This window comes from Lissotriton helveticus, chromosome 9 (genome assembly GCF_964261635.1).
Source record: "Lissotriton helveticus chromosome 9, aLisHel1.1, whole genome shotgun sequence".
In the NCBI taxonomy this organism is placed as follows: Eukaryota; Metazoa; Chordata; class Amphibia; order Caudata; family Salamandridae; genus Lissotriton; species Lissotriton helveticus.
The window spans coordinates 485,657,391-485,676,742 of record NC_136070.1 but is presented as its reverse complement, the minus strand read 5'-3'; the positions used below and the strand labels follow the sequence as shown (position 1 = coordinate 485,676,742).

General features: G+C 42.1%; 1 protein-coding gene across 1 annotated transcript in view; it reads left to right on the top strand.

Moving 5' to 3' along the window:
* Positions 1–19,352, top strand: part of SYNE2 (spectrin repeat containing nuclear envelope protein 2) — a 1,843,566-nt gene that overhangs the window by 949,298 nt on the left and 874,916 nt on the right. The window lies entirely within an intron of this gene.

Genomic DNA, 19,352 nt, shown 5'->3' with positions numbered 1-19,352 from the left:
GTTGTTTCTCACTTTAAAGCCTTCCCCTTTAGCTTTTCCAATGCTAGGGAAAAAGTAGCAGAATTTATTGTTTTCTCTATAGAATACGGATAAAGAATTGAATGTGACAAACAGTATGATGACTGGGTGTACTTTTCAGATATAAAATACCCCTTCATTCATTTCAAATAGTAGCACAAATAGGAGACAATATGTTACCAAAATAGCCAATAGTATGAGGTAAAAGGGTAATGATTCCTCCGGGTGGAACCATAGCCCACTCTATGTATTTTTTAACACCTGGTAACAATGCATCTTGCAGACAATTCCACATTCAAGCCAGATTTAGAAAGCAATATTTGTGACAGTCTGTCAAGCCTGGTTTGTGCATTTGTTGATTAACCGGTGTGCAGTTTAGAAGAGGTATTACAATTGCTTGTGAAAGCTTTAGTGTGACAGCCAAGTGACCTGTTCAGTGCCAAGACAGTCCCAACTTAGGAAGGGTTGCACTGCATGGGCTAGGTAAGCCACTTTAAAATGAGAATTTGAGGGTATGTTGCCTGTTGAGCAGGCCCCAGACTCAAGCAAAGCCCCGAATCCAAGCGGTTAAAAAGCAAGAATAAGTTCTATATATTTTGGCAAACTGAATTTCATATCTTTTGATGTTTGAAGGCTTGAATTGCAAGGCGGGCTAAGGGTAAAATAATGTCTTTCTTACTAGAGAGCTATTTTTAATTCTGTATATATCTGTACTTTTATGATGTTTTTTAATCATCGAATAAAGAATTACTAGGGAGCCATTGAAACTCATTAGTGGTTTCAAAGGTTTGGTCAAATATTTTCTGAATTTATATGAGGCAAGCAGACAGGAGGAGAATTAATTTTTACATGGAAAGCATATAATGTGGGAATGTCTATCAGAAGGGATTTTTCACAGTCCATTATAGTGATAATTATTGTCAGAGGCTAGAGAGTTCAATGAATATTTTGTTTTTTACAAATAAGTTGTAGTTACAGGAAACAGGTTTTAAGGTTTTTGTCAGAAAGAACTGTAACGTTAAGAAAAAGGCCCAAGCTAATGCCTAGAGATGGAGGAAGCAATGGATTGAGACTTACAAGCGTGAAGACAGGGCCATCCTTTGAAGGATGAATACAAGAATGGAGGAGAGAAAAGTAAGAATTCAGTTTAGAGGGTTATGTTTGAGGAGGGTAGAGGGCATCAGCTCTGTCCAGCAGCAATGTAGCATTCAAGAAAAAGGACATCTATCGAAAAAGAAACTTGAATGTATAGATGATTGTCATCAAAGCATTGATGTATACAAACACCTGTGACATCCATGTGGACTCCCAGCCCACGTTGACTGATGATGCAGACAGTACCTTTCAGTATTTAGATATGCTAATTTTGTAACCAGCTGGGGCCATATCACGAATAGTGCCTCGGGGGCAAACGGACCTGTGAGCCCACCATGTGTGCCCCCGAGACCTATGGTATTAAAGAAGAAACTGCAGATGCTCAGGCGGCCCCTTCTGTAATACTGATAACTCTGGTGGAGTGTTATCATTGAGGGCGTTCCCTCATGTACTTGGGTGCGTGGCCCCATGTAAATGAAGAAATCACTTAGCCTCTGCACCTGTGCCTGCTCCCTATAAGGAAAAAGGGACAGAGACAAACATGCCCTTAGGAAGCTTAATGAGAGTGCACCACAAAAAGGTGTGCTCCCTGAGAGCAGTCCCATAGATCCCCGAAAAATTCCTATACAGGTGGGCGCAGTTGTCTCGGTCCGCTCAATGGGCACCTTTTGAAAGGTGCACCTTGGCGCAAACAGTGACAGTGTGTCATGTATAATGCGGCTCTGATTGGTATTATGGCAGATCTCTTCTCGCACCTAGTGTTCCAATATTAGAGCTATCTTTTCTCTTACTTTGTGAATGACAGAGATCTAGAGGGAAATCAGTTGTTTTGGTCGTTATGTGCTGCTGCATGATATCATTGCTTATTTTTTACCTGTGTCTGTTCTCAAGATGTCTCCAGGGAGTCTCAGCTGAAATTCCTTTTCTTCTGGCCATGAAACTGGCTCCCCTTTTCGAAAAACCCTCAACCTCTTCTGACTTCAGTTTCCCCTGTGTACGGTCATGGCTAGACCCAAGTGCTCCTTATGTTTGAGCAAGAGTCCAAGCTGAAAAGGAGAATTGCCTGAATTACCCAACTCTGTTTTAGCCTGCGGGCATTCTTCAGCAGGATGCAATTTATTTCAGTGACTCACTTTTAGACCAGGCAGTACCTATTTGAAAAAACACCTTTATTCCCTTTCTTAAATGCCTAGGAATTCTTTGGCCTTCTCTTTCTATGCAATTCATTACATCGCAAGTTGTATCAACGACTTGCTGTAGGGGGCGTGCAAATCAGGGAATGTGTTTGATTTTAAATCCAACACCTCCCCTGCTGTTGCGCAGACGGGTGTAGGAATAGTAATTAATACTAGTCCTAAGTCCAGTGCGCCCCCTACAGCAAGTCGTTGCAACGTCTTGCGATGTAATGGATCGCGTAGAAATAATGCGGTTGTTGTACCGGCTGTGTTGTAAGGGAATGCGTAGTGAAATCATTCGTTGTTAAGGGCCATATTCCATTTCACACTGAAAAAGGAGGCATAGCAGACTGTAAGAGTTACTGCTCGCTTCTGGTTAAATTGTCAGTCTAAATCTAACAGACATATATCATGTGTGGTTGCAAGTGCCTAACTTCAAGCTATGGTTCTCAACCACTTACACTTATATTTGGAAGATCGCATATGCCCATGTTAGTTAACAAAATTAGTTTTAGGTAGTTACTCTGGACCCAGTTATAGTACTTGAGCTTAGTAAAGAGACATACTCTATAGTGTGTCCGGGTAAGACATATGTAGGAGAACAAGGCTAAAACAAACAGATTTTATTCGTTTGAGTCAAGGAAGGGACAGCGACCCTTCTTTGGAAAGTAGGTCACTTGTGGTGTCTCTGACTACTGCACTCTGGATTTGTCTACAAAAGGATATAATTAAGTAGGCGTTTTAGGAAGCACAGCAAGAGATGATGTGAATGTCCAGGTTGCCATGATAAGTAAGCAAGAGTTGTATGCTGGAGTGACAATAATGACTTTTAAAAACTACTTTCCAATGTAGTCAAACAGTTTATGTTGGAGTTTCCCATGGAGTTATCTCTGTAAAGACAACTCCCAAGGCATGTAACCATGTAGGATGTCAACGATGCTGATATGGTGCAATCCCTGTACTTTCTGTTACAATAATTTAGCATCCAACCCATAATGGCCTAGAATTTGCCCACTTTCTGTAGACCAGGAACTGGATGACCAGATAGCTGAGAAAGTGCATTATCCTACAGATTGTTTTTTTTCAACTTTTGCTTTTTGCCTTTTAGATTTTGGATCATTGATGGGGAGTTTAGATTGTCCTCAGAATTTTTCAAAAGCAGCCAGGAGAAGCTCAATGTTCTTTTCAACTTGAAAATACACAGAAAGGCACTGTCAGCACAAAAGAAAATGGAACTACTTATTTTTAAATGGGTAAATCAGGAGGTATCTACATCTGAGTCATACAATACTTTTCAAATTCAGAAGCAACTTCATTCGATCTACCTAGACCATAAAAGAATAAAAACAATAAATTCATACAAATAAATACAGACTACTTTGAAATAATACAGCAGGTAGAATGCAATTAAAAGACAATGTAAAAAAACATTACAAACAAATGATCATAAGATGTAAAATGCTCATGTAGGCACAAGCAAATAAAAGAAGGTGCATCCACTACTACATGATCAGCGTTGCCTTCTACTTTATCGCACATTGAATGAAAGTGGCTGTTGAATAACAAATTTTCCCAGAAGGAAGTGTCTGTAAATAATTAAAAGCTGATTTACAATATATGAAATGTACGCTTCTTTTTAAAAAGGTAGCAAGTAGCGCTTTCTCAGCAATTCATCAAATTTACGGAAAAACATAAAGGGATCGTACTTTGCTCTGAGTGATCGTTATAGGGACAGGCGGGTAGGCAGCAGAAATATCAGCCCTGACGAGAAAAGGCAGCCAGAAAGTACACTGCAAATTGTCTGAATCTGACTAATACCAGTGTTTACACGGGTCCGCATATACACCTGGACAGTAGACATATCAAACACAATCTGAATTTTCTCATCAATTCGATTAGCTAAAAATGTGTTCTTAGGAGCAGTGTGGGAGACAATTGCCCCACTGCTAGGAGAAGTGAACAGGTATTCGCGTCCCAGAATAAGGAAGATGTCACGGATATACCTTAAGCAGGGGATGGTTAAGCCTTGGTCCAGTTTCAAACACTCAGCGAGTACGTTCTGTTGAAAGAGGTCTGACTCCTGCACCAAATTCTGAGCCACAGGAGGAGTCGTTGCAACTGTATAAAATTATTTAAATACCCAATTCTAACCTCTGCGTGATAGATAAAAGAGCTGGTGTTTCTAGAGACAGATAGTAACCTTTTAGTAAAACCATTCTCAAAGGCATCTAGACTCGGCTCATCAGTAATGCCCCATAACCCGGCCCCATAAGAAGCAATGGCACAACATTTGGCTTTATGCCTGGCCACATGTTCCTTAATAGTCTAGTGGACTAATCTACGGGCAAAGTTGAGGAGAGCCTCAACAGCTTTAGAGAAACAGCGACTCTACTGGTCTTTAAGGGGCCCCATGCTATGTGGGTGTCAAAGGGAATACTTAAGTACAAGAACGAGGGCTCAGTGCTGACCTTGGAGCTATTACCTACAATAGCACTGCTGTCGTTTTTCTTTGCACCAAAGATCATAACGTGTGTCTTGACCTGATTGAGCCTCGGATCTCAACTGGTCATAAACTGGCAAAAACGATCAATCAAGCGTTGTAAGCCGATTGCTGTCTTCGCCTTTAGGACCGTATCATCGGCATAAATTAACGTATGAACAATGTGGTCACCTATGCAGGGGCAGTCAACCTTAAGTTTCAAAAGATTCGCCTTCAAGATATATATATACATTGAGAATAGAAATGAGGCCAAAACACAGCCGTGGCGTACACCTCTTGCAAGGTTAAAGGCTGAATTAGTCTGTCCACCAGACCGAATCTCACGCTAGCAGTGATCTCATTGTGAAGCTCTCTGAGGAAATTGACAATGTACTGGTCGACCCCCATGTTAGTCAACATGCTCCAGTGCTTGGACTTATTGACAGGGTCGAAAGCAGCACTCTGGTCCATAAAGCCCAGTTACAACTTACCCTTCCTAGTCACTGTATACTTACTTATAAACAGGTATAAATTGAGAGACTGCTCCACAGTCCCAAGACTCGGCCGTAAGCCATATTGGACCTCTGAAAGCACATTATGTTAATCGGCCCAAGATTGGCGATGATCCAGCAAAGTACATCCCATAACCTTGGCAGTAGAACTTATCAAATATATGACGTGGTAGCATTGTAGGTCGCCTTTCAAGCCCTTTTTAAATATTAGGACAATGATGGCATGGGACCAACCTTTGGGCGGGCCAGTCACTAAGGCTACATTTAGGACATTAGTCAAGAGGCGGGGCCATAGTGAAGTACTAGCCTTAAACATGTCTGAAGGTATCCCATACTCAAAAATGAGACACTAAAGTCACCCCTGAAATAAATGAATAGACGTTGAACCACAGAAAATGGTATCCCCAAGCTAGCATGCCCTTTTCAAATATATCTCTATCAGCCATTTTCACCTTAAATAAGAGTGCTACTTTTTTAAACACTGAGATCGGTGTCATGTCATTGATTCATTCTGGAGTGACCATTTGGAGTGTGAGGTCTTAAGGATGCTGGTTTAATGCAACCAAACTTAACATGCTGATATCTCTCCCAGAAGCATGAAAATAAAGCATCTTGAAACTCATTGATACATAAAAGAGACTCCAAGGTGGTAGGAAATAGACAGGGATAGCCGTGTCAAGCTCGAAGGAGCCCATTTTATATTACTTGCATACATACAGCAATTAAGCTATCTCATTCCCCTTTTGTTCAGAATAGGCTCTTTTTAACCACAAGATAATAGGGTCGTAGTCCCTTTTGACTCTCAGTACTACTGAATAGTCCTTTAACAATGTTTAGTAAAAGGGAGGTTCAGGATTGTATAAATGTTGTTCAGCATAAATCAAGCAATTTAATAACCCTCTATGTAGCCTATGTTGGCTCTGGAAAAACAGAGAAATGCATGTATTAGTTGCAGTTACATGTATCTATATAGTACATATATATGCAGTGTGGTGCTTGTACATGGTCAAAGGCAAAGAATGAGAGTGGACGTGTGCTGCACCTCTGAAGCTCTTTCCTAAATTGAGGTCAAGGTTTAGGTAGTCACATGGATGCGGAGATGTGGTTCCACATATATATATATATAGTAGGTAGTTATAGTTAGGACCTAGTTTCTATAGGAAATCCGCAACATTCTATTGGGAATAACTTTGGTGCCGGTGGATGAACCTTCGCGAATTTCTCAAAGAAGATGGCCCGCTCCGCTCAGCTCCTTCCCTGAAAGTTTTGAGGGGATTCGTGAGGTGGGGGCTGAGAAAAAAGGGGGGTCCCAAAACATGTTTTCCCCATGTTATTTTCCATAGGACGATTAGATACGGCTACAGCCCGCATGGCTGAACAGAATTACAAGAAATTTGGCAAAATGGTAGAGTCTGATTCGGAGACCACCCTTTTGTTTAAATGGTGTAAATCCCTCCAGTAGTTGTTGAGAAAATCGAATTTGAAAAAATTGATATATATATATAAGCGCGCACCGTGCGCGCATCGGGTGTGCGCGAGCGGAATTCTGATTTGCTGTTAGACGTCTGTGAACATTCGATTCGGTGGTAACCAGGAAATGTTGGCCGCCATTTTATCAGTGTGAGGCTGAAAAGAGGGCAAAATAAAAGTGAAGAACATGAAAAGGGGGCAGGGTAGAGAGTCCCTGACCCCCTAGGCATTCTCAGGGGGTCCCTGAAGGACCCCGAAGGACAAAATATTATTATTATTTGTTTTTTAAACCGCGGGGTGCGCGCACGGTGCACGCACCCTCGAGGCTCAAGAGAGTGGAAAACAAAAGTGGAGAACGTGAAAAGGGGCTATGGTAGAGACTCTCTGACTCCCTAGACCTTCTCAGGGGGTCCCCGAAGGACCCCAAAGGGCAAAAAAAACCATTCCTTTTTTTTTAAATTGCGAGGTGCGCGCACGTTGCGCGCACCCTTCAGCCGCCATTTTGTGTAGTTTCAGAAGAGAGTGAAAAACAAAAGTGGACAACGTGAAAAGGGGTTATGGTAGAGACTTCCTGACCCCCTAGGCCTTCTCAGGGGGTCCCTGAAGGACCCCGAAGGGCAAAAAAACCATACATACTGTTACACACCGACAATCATCCATACAGTTACTCACACACATACTCACACATGCAAATAAAATATCAAACATCCATTTGTTTGCATATACAGCTATACACACACCACTACACTTACTTTTACAGAAACGTACACATTCTTACTCTCTTAAACAATCAGTGATAGAAATACATACTTATTTATACACGAACTTTTTCAATCTGTCACTGTCATATATCGTTACTTATATACATCGATACTCACATATACTAGTTTAAAACATATGTACTTACTCATAAAGACACTATTGAGGCAGCCATTCACTCACTAGCACACCCATACACACATTCATCCACCCGTGCAGTCCTGCACACATGCTGTCTTCAAAACACATACAAACTGTGAGTCAGTCATTCATGCATCTATGCGCTAAGTAATATCCCCCACCAAACCATACAGACACTCATACTGATACTCAAAAAACCAACTAATAAGCCATATACACACTCATGTAGCTACTCACCAACTCATGCAACCACTTATACACAAAGTGAAACACTGATACAGATATTTACATATTTAAACATTACTCGCTAATACATGTATTCACTAAGATACACTTAATAAGTCAGTTATACAATGAAATTTACAAACAAAACCATCCATTAAGACACTTATTTACCCATTTGTTCTTCCATCGACCTTTAGATATACATATATAAAAATATTTATTTTTCAGAAAGACACACATTCAGTGGATGATGTCATCAGTGATGTCATCAGTGATGTCATTTGAGATGTCATCAGTGATGTCATGAGTGATGTCACTGACCATGTCATGAGTGATGTTATATGTGACGTCATCAGCAGTGAATTGCGGGCACGCGAGTTATAGTTAGCTGAACTAACTATAACGGGGGAATTTCAATGGTTTTGTATGAGAGGAGAGAAATGTCCAGCTAACTATAACATGAGTAAAACCTATGGTTTTTTCAGTGAATCTATATATTTATATATATATATATATATATATATATATATATATATATATATATATATATATATATATATATATATATATATATATATGAATGGACTGGGATTCTATGTACTGTGTATTATCAAGTAAATATTATAAATAGTTCAAGTTCAAGTTCATGCATTTCTATAGCGCACTACTCACCCAGAGGGTCTCAAGGCGCTGGGGGAAGGGGTTCAATTATTTGTCGAATAGCCATGTTTTCAGTTCTTTTCTGAAGGAGATGTGGTTCTGATTAAGGCGGAGGTGGGTGGGGAGTGAGTTCCAGGTCTTGGCAGCCAGGAAGGAGAAGGATCTGCCACCCATGGTGGATTTCCGGATGCGCGGGACTGCGGCGAGGGCTTGATTGGACGATCTTAGTTGGCGGGTGGGTTTGTAGAAGGACAGTCGAGTGTTGAGGCATTCGGGTCCTAGATTGTAGAGGGCCTTGTGTGTGTGGGTGAGAAGGCGGAAAGTAATTCTTTTGTTGACGGGAAGCCAGTGGAGGTCTTTTAGATGTCCGGTGATGTGATCTTGGCGCGGGATGTCTAATATGAGTCTCGCTGACGCGTTTTGGATGCGCTGGAGTTTTTTCTGTAATTTTGTTGTGATTCCGGCGTAAAGTGTGTTACCATAATCCAGTCGACTCGTGACCAGTGCGTGGGTGACAGTCTTTCTTGTCTCGAGGGGGATCCAGCGGAAGATCTTTTTGAGGATGCGAAGTACGTTGAAGCAGGAGGACGAGACGGCGTTGACTTGTCTGGACATCGAGAGAGAAGAGTCTAGGATGAAGCCAAGGTTACGCGCATGGTCTGTGGGTGTGGGTGCTGTGCCCAGAGCTGAAGGCCACCAAGATTCGTCCCAAGCAGAGGGGGAAGATCCTAGGATGAGCACCTCCGTTTTGTCTGAGTTGAGTTTTAGGCGGCTCTGTTTCATCCATTCGGCTACTTCTTTCATGCCTTCGTGAAGATTGGTTTTGGCGGTGTTAGGGTCTTTGGTGAGGGAAAGGATTAGCTGGGTGTCGTCGGCGTAAGAGATGATGTTGAGGTTGTGTTGACGCGTGATGGAGGCGAGAGGACTCATGTAGACGTTGAAGAGGGTGGGACTGAGTGAGGATCCTTGAGGTACGCCGCAGATGACCTCGGTGGCCTCTGAGTAGAATGGGGGAAGTCGTACTCTTTGAGTTCTTCCAGCGATGAATGAGATGATCCAGTCCAAGGCTTTTCCTTGTATGCCGATGTTGCTGAGTCGATGTATAAGGGTGCTGTGGCAGACGGTGTCGAAAGCGGCGGAAAGGTCGAGTAGGATGAGGGCCGCTGTTTCTCCGGTGTCCAGGAGTGCTCGGATGTCGTCGGTTGCTGCAATGAGGGCAGTTTCGGTGCTGTGTTTGGCTCGAAACCCGGATTGAGATGGATCAAGGGAGTTGTTGGAATTAAGGAAGGTGGCGAGCTGGCTGTTGACGGCTTTCTCGATGACTTTGGCCGGGAAAGGGAGGAGGGATATGGGTCGGTAGTTTTTCAGTTCTGAGGGGTCCGCTGTGGGTTTCTTCAGAAGGGCGCTGAGTTCGGCGTGTTTCCAGCTTTCTGGAAAGGTGGCAGAGTTGAAAGAGCAGTTGATGACATCGCGGAGTTGGGGTGCGATGATGGAGTCAGCTTTGTTGAAGATGTGGTGGGGACAGGGGTCAGAAGGCGAGCCGGAATGGATTGAGTTCATGAGGAGAATGGTGTCTTCGGTGGTGATTGGGTTCCAGGCGCTGAGGTTGTTAGTTGGAGGAGAAGGATCTGAAGGGGGTGGGGGGGTTGATCGCTGGGAGAATTCTTGAAGCTGTTGTGGATGTCGGCAATTTTGTTGTAGAAGAAGGAGGATAGCGCATTGCAGAGGTCTTGGGAGGGGGTGATGTCGTTAGTTGCTGCGGTGGGGTTGGTAAATTCTTTGACGATATTGAAGAGTTCCTTGCTGTAATGAGTGTTGTTGTCAAGGCGATCCTTGAATGCTGATTTCTTGGCGGATCGGATTAGTTGGTGGTGTTTGCGGGTGGCTGTCTTGAGGGAGGCCATGTTGACTGAGGTTGGGTTTTTTCTCCAATTTTTCTCTATGGTGCGGCATAGCTTCTTGGATTTTTTAAGTTCGTCATTGAACCAGGGAGCCTTTTTGCTGGCTGATTTCATCTGGTGCTTTTTCAGGGGTGCTAATTCGTCCGCACTGAGGGTAATCCAATGCCTGAGGTTGGTGGCTGCTTGGTCTGGGTCCATAGAGAGGGTGGGAGAGTTTTGGCTGAGTGATGTGAGGAGTTGGTCGGTGGTGATTTTGTTCCAGTTTCTCCGATGAATAGGTTGTGGACGGTTGTGGGTCAGGGTGGTTTTGTAACTGAAGTGAACACAACTGTGATCCATCCAGTGGAGAGCTGTAGTGCGGTCGAAGGAGATGTGCTTGCTGGAGGTGAAGATAGGGTCGAGCGTGTGTTCGGCTGTGTGAGTGGGGGTGTCGACAATTTGTTTGAGTCCGAGATTGGCCAGGTTGTCCAGAAGGGTGGTGGTGTTGCTGTCGTGTATTTTTTCAAGGTGGTAGTTGAGGTCTCCTATAAGAATGTAGTTCTCGGAGGCGAGGGCGTGTGGGCTGACGAAGTCCGTGATGTCATCGCTGAATTGAGTGCGGGTGCCGGGAGGTCTGTAAATGAGGGTGCCTCTGAGTGTGGTCCTGGGGTCGGTGTGGATCTGGAAGTGGAGATGTTCGGCGGTTGTAAGATTGACGTCGGAGCTGGTTGTGATTTTGATGGTGTTTCTGTGGACGATGGCAATGCCTCCTCCTGTTTGATTGGTGCGGTCTTTTCGGATAATTTTGTAAGCGTCAGGTATGGCTATGGCGATGTCGGGAGCAGATGATGTGTTCATCCATGTTTCAGTAAGGAAGGCGATGTCAGGTGACGCAGTGTCAATTAGGTCCCAGAGTTCTGTTGCGTGTCTGTGGACCGAGCGGGTGTTGAGCAGGATACAATGTAGGCGGTTAGAGTCGGAGTTGTGTTTGGAGGACGTGGGTTTAGTGAGGGTTCTGAAGCAGTTGAACTTGCAGGAGAGGCAGGCGAATGGGCCGTGGGTACGTCCAGGAGTGGCTTTGCAGCATAGTGGAGAGCGTCCGGCGTTGAGGGCGAGGAGAGTAGCGGCATCATATGTGACTCTAGAGTGTTTGGAGCGGCGGGAACCAGGGGGTCTGGCGCTGGGCGCGGTCCAGGCGCGGACGGGCGTAGACGGGCTTACCTTTGGCGCACCTTCGGCACGCATGGGGCTTGTCCGCTGCGCGTGAATGCTGCGCGCAATAGCATCTGTCATAAATGGATACTGGTGGGGGAGGGGCGAGGGAGGGGCAGCTGGGAGGCGGGATCTGTGAGGATATCCGGTCAGTCAACAACAAACAATCAACAAAATGTCTGCCAGCCAAAGCGGAGCAGGATTGGGGGCACAGTCAGCGTCGACGCGAAGTAAATGCCAGTGCACACAATTAAGCGCTACGATGCAGATACGAACTGTAGGCAAACTAATAAGCAACACAGGCAATACGATGTAGGTGCGCACTTTAAAACAGAGCAATATGCAGCAATATGCAAATTAGCAGTTAAGCGCTACGAGGCGGATGCAATGCTACAAATGGCAGAAGCAGATGTGGACGCTATGCAGCAGATCGCGCTGAGATGGACAAGCGTTACTGTGTCACCAGGCAGGCAGGGCGGGGGTCAGCTTGTGGAGCGGCCGTCTCCGTTGAGAACAGGACGATAAATAGTGTGTCAATTACAGGGGGATATGAAGTACAGGTATCCCACCACCCACCTTAAGTGCTTTCACCCAGGAGCGGCCAAGCATTCAATGAGTGTCGACACACTGCCACTTTTCCCACATCAAATGCAATTTCCAGACTCATGAGTTCTCAGTTTCTCAAGCAAAAATCAAGCATTCAGGGTTGAAGTGTCTATTATCTATTTCTCTCTTGTTTATATGTGTCTGTTTATGTGTTGGCAGTTACTGTATGGGATTAAGGCATGTTTATATATACCTCTTTGTACCTTGCTGCATGTACACCTGTGGGCATAAATGCATTTAGACTGTGTGTGGGAACCCATCTGTGTTTTTATATTAATGAATGTTTGTAAGTCTGTTGGCCTTTGTGCATGGGTTTCTGAATGGTTGTTGGCCTGAGTAAATGTGTGTTTGTTGGTCTGTTTGAAGAGGTATCTCTGATAGTGTACTAAGGTACTTGCAGGCCTTTTGATCTGTGTACTTGGGTGTCTTAATGTCTCTTCGTTTTTGTACATGCTACCTCTTTCTATGGGTTAGTGTAATACCTATAGATGTGTGCCAATATGTCTGCTGATCAGTGCGGTGTTGGTTTGTGTGTGCTTTTGTATCTCTAAGTGTATAGCTGGAACTGCATATGTGCAAGTATGTGTGATATACATATAAGTGTGCACATACATGTCACTGCATGCATGTCCTCTACTAAAGCCAAGCTTGTTTGGCCCTTATCTTGTAAAGGACTGGTGAGGATCTGCTAGTGCAAACTTTTTACGACACATCTTTAATTATGAAAAAGCGATGTGTAAGTCAGACACATCATTGCCAGGCGGTTGTTGAATATATTACTTAAAAACTGACATATTAAAGATTCCGAATTTTTCCCAAACTATTCATAGCCCTGACAGAATGAGACTAGAGCTGTGTGACATGAACATTAGCAGCTGTATTCCAAAATATTTCTGGTTGATATGTGTATTCTCAAAATACAAACTCAGCAGGAGCAAGGTAACCTGAGAGGTAGCCAGCGGGGAATCCATTTGGTATAAACAACTTTTGCAACCGTATCCCAATTCAGTACTATATGTCTCGAGGGGCAAACCCACATAAACAGCTCAAACACCTTTTATTGCTTAATGAAAATGCTAATATGTTCATCTAAATATTCTCCAGTGGTTATACAGAAAGCTTTTCCCAAAACGCCAGCAAACTGATAGTTTTAAAAGATGTTGTCTACTTTTTAAATTTTACAAGGTTGTTTCCCTCTGTACCGTTTGTGTGACAAGTGTGAGAAGGAACACTATACCGTTTAGCACAAATATAAGAATTCTTGCTACTGCGAGTTAAAATATAATCACACGTATATAGTGTTGGCGTGTTTTTAATTGCATAACTGTTCTTTAATAGTATATTTGTAAATACATCTTGAAAGGTAATTACACTTTGACCTTTTCTCTCGCATTGTGTTACCAGTAGCAGAAAGAGATGTTGAGTGAAAGTTTTTTGAAGAGCAAAATACTGTCAAAAACTCCTGACAAAGAAATTCAAGAATTGGGCAAACGTGGAAAAGAGAAAAAAAAGTGAAAATGTAGCATTTAATGTATTTGAAAAAGAAAGTAAAACGAAAGTATTGTTTATGAAATCATATTTGCATTCCTTTATCTCCTATTCTAAGTGCATGCATGACTCCAATACAGGGATAGCCAACGTGGAAGGATCCATGACAGAGTTTTATGTTAATCCTAATTTATGTAAATTAATACAGTTTAGCATTACAGTATGAAAATTAGATAGTCATGAAACCTGACATGGATTTGACCATTGTGAGTAAATGGTGATTAAAACTGTGATTGACATATGCAATTGACTTACTGTGTCGCAGTGTTTCAAAATCTATATTTAATGCCATGTTTTTCATTTATATATGAGCTTTGAAGCTTGATTTCACTAGCTCGTGTGCACTATATAAAACAAATGCACATAATTAAATGCGGATGTCCCAATAAAAAAGAAAGGAAGGCCCATAGTGGAGTAGTTTTAGGATTTCTAAAGATGTTTATTTTCAACCGATTTCTTTTTTCCATTACTTTGCCCCGAAATGTCAGTTACCTCAGACCCGCTGGTTAAACATCTTTAAATATGGTCGGCGTACATTGCACCTAGGGTATCATATCTCCTTTTCTATAGTGTCTCTTTGTTCAGATCTCCTGTGTACTGAACCACATCTTGAGTATTGAACAAAAGGATAACCTTTATAGCATCTGTAGACCTTGCCAATGCATTCTCTTTTCTTTTTCGCTAACACAATCACCACAGATGTCTGGACTTGCATTTGGGTGTTATGTACGATTCCGTCAGAATCCCACCCTTTAACGTAATATGACCAATCAGGGTCTTTAAATATTTGGATGTGGAGGAGGAGCGCGTCAAAAGATTGAGCTGGCAAGATTCATAAAGCGTAGCAAATGATATTAGCAAAGGCTTGCTCTAGATCTTTATGAAGATAACCGAGACATCACTAGAATTGCTTCTGTGTTAATATGTGGGAATGTGGTATAAGACCGTTGGTATACTTCTGGGATACTCCAACAATTTCCTTTTTTGATCCTGAGAGAAAATCCTTGTGAAATAAGTCTAGACTACATAGTTTGCATTTGTCTAAATAGCTGCAGTTACTGTTTTGAAGTTAGCATTGAGGTCGAAATTCTACCTTGTGTTCCAGTTTTTAACAAGTCAAATAGTTTTACTCTTAGAAGTTTTAAAATAGCTTACAACTATCTGTAACTCGCTTGTTGTATCTAGGTAGATAATTACTTGGATATGGTAGGCATTCCATCAGCTCCTGTACCTCTTCATGCATTTTTTTTCTGGAGTATATTGGGCAGAGTTATGGGCACTTTTTTCAATATCACATAATGATAGTACCCTCAATTATTTCATGGGGTACTTATTATGATAAAGTGGTCTCAGCTATTACACAAATATTATTATAATTATTTTATCAATATGCTTAATGTTTTTTGTGTTTACGACTTGTGGTTTGTTGCATTAGCCATTTAGCCATATCTCTCTCTTTTTTCTAATTAACCCTCCATCTGTTTTTGCACTGGTAATTACTAGGGTAAGAAACATGGAGAAATTGCACATCCAGCAGTGCTCCTCATGTATGCTCCATAGTTTCTTCGTTCTAATATAGAACATGCAATTGAACTGGAAAGCCAGGTCTATTATTAACAATTGAGCTGGAAGTTATAAAGTTGGACTCCCCCAGGAGTTTAAGGGCCTGATTACAGGTTTGGTGGTATGGGAGCAGGCCACGATGCCACTGGCCCGCTCCCACACTGGCAAACCGGACTGCTGCCCACCAGATTATGAGTAATTTCATGGTCTAGCAGGCGGTGTGGCGGTCCTGCTGTGGTGCAGTACAAAGGGTCATATGTGAACCTTGGAACTGTACTACTGCTGGACCACCAATGCACGTCCCTGCACTGCATGGACTGTGCAGTACATGCCGTGCAGCAATAGGGGTGCATGCACGCAGGAGGGCACAACATGTGCCCCCCTGCATGCAGACCCATCCACAGGGGCAAGAGGGGGCCCTGTATGTCCCCATTTGTTTCCTCACCACCAGCAGTTTCATGGCATGAGAACCGCCATGAGACTGCAGGTGGTGAGGAAACTCATAATATGCTTGGCAGTGCCGCAGTGGCAGCACCAAGTCTATTGCACCCTCAAGACATCCCCACCACCACCAGGGATCTGGTGATTGCAGCAGTTCTCTGGAGGGCTAAATGCTGTACTCTTAATACGGCAGTCAGACCGCTGGTGCGGCGGTCCCTGACCGCAACCACATCTCCACTACAAGCTTGGTGGTCTCATGGTCCGCCATACTCATAATTAGACCATAAGTCTTTTCTTTGATGGATCAGTTCCTCAAATCGAGGTAAAAGTTTATTCCTTAGTGTTTCCTGTAGTGGTGATGAATCACACAAGTGCATTATTCCCACTTCCCTAAAAAAGATGTCAGAAAGAAGAACATAATCTACTCAGACTTTCCTTTGGGAGAGTCTATTGCTGTGTAAGAGCTGAGTCAATCCTTCTGAAAGCTGCTGAATATTTCCTGGCACTTTCGTTAGTGGGATGAAGGAAACATTAGTTCATTTTCCAGACCAGCAATGATGGAATATGCATGAAAAGCTGCACTTTCTAAGTCTTAAGTCTAAGAACTGACCTTTAGACACCCCACTAAGGGAGATGAATGGACTTGCTATGAAAAGTGCCCACTTGATTGCCTTGCTTTAAAGTATTGTCTGGGGCGGAGTTATATAATAGCAAAATCATAATGCCTCTGGGTGTGAACCATTTGTTCAGCCCATGAGGACCCCTAGTTGCTGACTCCAAGCACAAACACATTAATTATTCAGGATAATTGTATTAATAAATGACTTTTTGCTTAGAGGCAACTCTTTTATTGTGGGCCTTAGCCACCAGAAATTTTGTTTGTGATATTTAGCACCTTGGCAGGCTCTTTCTTTGAATCCGGCTGCTGGCTGGTTTGGCAAACTAGACTTTCTTCCCCACCCAGTTTATCATACAGTTTCAAAGGAAAATATTCCATTCAGATTAAAAAAATTAATATTTATTAATTTTTATGCAAAGAAATTGTGGTGAGAACCAGAACACCGGTGAGTGAGACCTCCAGTAGTATCCCACCATGTCACAACCAGATAGATCTCCCAAAAGAATCTCTTGATATTAAAAATAAATAATGCTAAAATCGAACTGCTTTATTGTGAAAATCCTCTCATTGAATACATTTCAGGGAAGAAAAAGAGAGCACATTTAAGAGAGCCACAGCTCACCCGGTGACTCCCTATTAAAGTATCTTGCCATAAAGCATTCACGGTTACATTAGTGGATCTTTACTTATTTATTAAATTCATACCTTTGGACGTCATAGAGTACTCTGCACCTGAAGATCCCATTAAAGTAGATGCTAATAATCTGTGATCCCATTCAGATTGTTCTTTCTTTCATGTGGCCACAGGAACAGGAATTGATCACCTCAGTAAAACAGAAAACCACATTCTTAGTCTGGTTTATACAGTGATTTTATTCATTTATAACATCACATCATAAGAAATACAAATTATCAAGTCAAAATTCTTAGAGTGGTATTCCTGCTCACATAGGTAAGCCACCTCATTAAATCTCAATGGTCAGGGTCATGCCTCCGCTGCATAATTGCAATTGAACCTATGCTGATGACCATAGGAAAAAAGTCAGAATCTTCAGAGCATTGAGAATCAAGCTGCAAGATTCTATTTGAGTCCTTCAAGGTCAGTTACGCTGACCTTGAAAGAGCTACAATCACTCCCTATTGGAGTGGTGAAATACATCCAGAATAATGTGTACTGTCTTTAAAGTGTTTAAGAGAAAACGCCTACAGTGCCAGCTGAAGCGGGCACCCCCTACGTCCCTATTTGCAAATTCAGGTCTGGAAATGTAAGAGTGGCCTTCCAAGCATATTCAATGAAAAGAAGCAAAATGGTGGAAATTTAACAGTATGGTGGCAATAACTCTCAAATTCTTTTTCTTTCACACCTTCAGACATCTCTGAAAACATAACAATTAAGGGGGTCTTTTTCATATACCAAACCAGATCTGGACTACTCCCAATCTGCGTGAAATGTGCAAGACACCTACCAGTAAGATACTAATGATGCCTCACTATCCACCACCCAATGAACTCACATTTCTATTATGGCCTACTACTAAGACAGATATCCTTTAGTTTGAGGCTCCAGCTACGACTATTACACTCAGAATTTACAGTTACTGCAAAGTGGTAGCAAGACAACAAACCAATATTCTATAAAGCACCTTAATAAATAAGCAAGAGTGGCCTTCATCCACATGTGCTTTCTACCCCTCATATAAAGAGACTATGTCCTCTCCTTTCCTTCTAGGCCCGCAGCCACGTCCTGGTCCGGAGTCCTTCAGTAAAGCAAAGTCTTCATCCTTAGGCAACTGAAGTATTTTGTATATTGACCTGAATGGACTACAGATATTGGTTTAAGATGCATTATGACATTCTGTAGCAATATAAATTAAAGAAGTGGCATATAACACTTTTTCAATGTATTTCTATCTTATAGACTTTCTCTCCCACATTTTTATCATTCAAAGTCTTACTTAATTTATTACAGGGACAACACAATTATTGTGTTTGGTAATGCCCCCCTGATTTGTAATGCTTTAGTTTTGTCAAATAATTAAATAGTGTGTTTCTTACATCTTTGAATTATGTTGCTCAAAGGAAATTCTTGTCTTTTGCTGCAAAAAGAAAAGCAAACATGTGTTACTGTAAGAAGCCCTAGATCTAGCTTTGTGTTGAATGTCCTTAACTGATTGTTAGCCCTTTTATGGTACTTTAGTTTGCACTTACCCATGATTCTTCAGTGAGGATTTAGAGAAATCCTCACAGATAACTTTAGGTTTTCTAACTCTGTAAATACAAATTTTATGCAGACCTTAAACTTATTATACAAGGAAAAACATATCAGTCTTGTAAATTGCACTACACATTAATCAGAATATTACTCCATAAAACTTATGATAGATCTTTTTTGACAATTTGCTGTTATACTGGGATATCTGTCTTCGCCTACATTGCTCCACATTCAGTTCTGGAAGAAACACTGCTTTTAATAGATTTAGGATGGGAGAAATTTTGAGATAAAAATTGCCATAATTATATAGTGCAAGCAGTGAATATATAACTTCTTTGTAAGGCAGGACAGTCTGTTCCATTTTTTCAAGTCGTAGAACTGAGTACCTTCATTAAGCTCCCCAGTAAATCTATCCCCAGGTGCATGAAAACACTCTTTATAAAATTGATCATATAAGCCCCACATCTACTTTTACTTCCAAAGACTCTTGTGTCTGTGGGAGTTGTCCATGTATACATTGGGAAACTAATAAAGCATCATTTTCATTCACAATTATTCCCTCCTAATAGCTCTTCTGCTGGTAGCTGGATATCTGATGCTGGCTGTACATGGTATTGTGGATTTTATTGAACTAATGGCCCAACAGATAAAGAAAATAAATTCAGCAACAGCGCTTACCTCTATTTGCTACCTTTAAAACTGTACTTCTTCAGAAACCCAAACCTCTTCTGCTCAAC